Source organism: Prenolepis imparis, unplaced genomic scaffold (assembly GCF_030444845.1).
Source record: "Prenolepis imparis isolate NDT839.2.m4 unplaced genomic scaffold, iyPreImpa1.0 SCAF_90, whole genome shotgun sequence".
Lineage (NCBI taxonomy): Eukaryota > Metazoa > Arthropoda > Insecta > Hymenoptera > Formicidae > Prenolepis > Prenolepis imparis.
In genome coordinates this window covers 30,658-33,444 of record NW_028141248.1, presented here as the reverse complement: position 1 = coordinate 33,444, position 2,787 = coordinate 30,658, and positions in this window count along the sequence as shown.

The following is a 2,787-nucleotide window of genomic DNA, read 5'->3' as shown; positions in this document are numbered from 1 at the left end:
TCGAGAGATAGTATCAGTTCCTTTCCTCGATGATCTCCTATGGCGATTTCCACGTAACTCGGTGGATCCACTTTGATACCAATTTCGAGGAATTTAAATTCCGTAGCTGTCAATGCGTATCGTCTGCCTAGTATACGAACCGCACGACGCTCCAATGAAATGCTGTAAAAATGAAATTAGTTTGAAAATAATACAATTTGTAAAAAAAAAAAAAATATAAAGATAGAAAGAAGTTAAACTTACTCGTCACATTTATTCTCAAACGATGGAGTGTCATCACGACTCGGGACGTAATTATTCATAGGTCTGCCGGAGCCACTGCTTCTTTTAGCGTAGTACATATTTCCAGATTTTAAAAGTGAACCACCAGTATGAACGGTTAACGCTACACTGATCGTATAAAATTAAGAATATACGTGACGCTTATTTTTAAAAGTAGTGGGGTAAATGTGGTGGGAGATTCTAGAATACTATTGGCGCTATGAAATTTAGGAGAAGGGGAAACGGCACTCGGATAAAAAGAATTCTTAGAAACGATTTGTGAGGAAAGGATTGGGGAAGGGGAATAAGAGATAAAACACATTAATGTTTAAATATTTTATTTTTCCAAATCTTGCAATTCTTTCTGGCGTTGCGACCACCAGTTAAATATTTTGAATACATTTTGTAATGCGCAATTCTTAACATGTTTTCCACATCGCATAGTGTTTTTAACATCTAGATTATTTAGAGACTCGATATCGTCGTAATCAGCATCCAAGGTCTCAATAATGAAACCGTTTCCCGCATCATCCAATATATCGGCTAACCATTCTCACTTCTCAAGTCCTTTTACATATACGAGAATGGATTCTTCTTCTTCTTCATGTGGTCCACCAATGATAGCTGTTGTAATCAAACGCTGAGCCATGCTGTATGGAACGTTTCCATCTTCCCATTGCAATCCATGATGATTTCGAGTCAACCATGAGGCTTGGTGTCTCTCCGATTTTATGAGTACACTCCATGGTACAGGACATGCGAAAAAATAATGTGACAAAATAAATCCTCTTCTCAGGATTGCCGCTTCCTTTACAATGAATTGTTTATTGAGGATAAATCCCTGTAGATCCACAAACGTTGGTACGGACATGACGAGATCTCTCTCTCTCTCTTCGATGTATCAGTTAAAAAGAAGAATGGCAACTATCTCATAACACTTTGATTTATATTCTGCTATGCTTCCCCCTCTCTTTAAATTGTTGGTGTGTTTAGGTGATTTTGCGCACAACGTTGGTCAACGGGTTGTACTGGATCACGCGATCATGTATGATGAGACAGTACGCAGTGGTATTCATCGGCACATTCTCCTTACACTCGAATTCCAATCTCACATCCACTGTTGCGCTCTTGACCGATTCGTTTTGTCGAGAACAATCGATGATCACGAACGGACCGTTACGTAGAAACATTGAGACGGTGAGACTCGGCTCGAGATACTCGTATCCATAATAATTCTTGCAGAAACGCGCATATGTATCGTACAGAATCGACCATCTGTTTTTATCGAAATCCAGATTCATATCGTCGTACGGATAACATTCCGAGTTCAGATAGAGTTTCACATTGGTCATCTTGCAATCGTCGAATCGACTCATATCCTCAGATATGATGTTTTTCCGACCTGTCTGCAGAGCGAAGATAACATATCGTGGCTTCTCCAGCTGAGTCGCTGTCTTAATGGCCCATGAATGCTTGGTTGTACGCTGCAATAGCGGATACTCATACAGATCCCACGAGCGAAAACCCATGCTGAGGTAATGTCCGCTTTCCAGAGCGCGCAGCATCGACAGCTTCTTAATCTCGCTCAACAACACATGCGGCATTCGCCATTGTATCTTGAATATGTTGATCACAGGCTCCAGCGTCGAATCTCCAATCAGACAATTGTTGTCGTTGCGCGATCGTATTAAGATTAACTCATGACGAGCGTTCATCACCACTCGTCTGTAATCCTCGCAAAATCCCAATAACATGTAGAGCGGTACGCAAAAATTGAAGTTTCCATTCGCAGTAGTCGGATCAGTCCAGCCGGCGTTTCTCATAATCACGCTTCTATCGGATGATATCGTTACATAGTTTTTGAGCAAACTTGTTATTCCCACGTTTCTATTGCGATCAATCTCCACGCCATCGAGTTCGTATCGAATCTCATCGAACATGAATGCGACACAATTATTTCCCAGTATCACAGCAGATCCTTCGGCTGGTTTATTTATCTTTAGTTCTCCCTCGATGTATAGGAAACTTTCATACGGCAACGTATACAGATCCTGTTGTTGTATGGGTATTCTTATCTCATCACTGTGTCCGAATGTTGTGTTAGCGAACGGGTTGTACGTGTGAGTCTCGATCTTGACGATGCGATCGTCGAAGATTGGCTCGTCTCCAATGTTGAGGATGTCGGTCATTGTTCAGATGTTTCGCACCGCGAATCCCAAAGATTGTAAAAACGCAACGTTTGATGCGTTCAGTTTCTTTTTCTTACTGCAACCGGATGATTGGATATTAGTGAATGTCGACGTTGTTGTTGTTGTTGCTGGCGTAAAGATTGTGTTATCTCTCGTATCTTTCGATCTGTTCAACACGAGCATCTCATACGCCACACACGTACGTTATCGCTGTCGTCGTCGTACGTGCAATCTAATGGTGATCTCTTCTCCTCGAAAATCGAGCAATCGTCTGTTCGACATCCTGGTCGACAACGCGTAACGTTAAATCCGTAATGCTCCGCACGATGATCAGCAA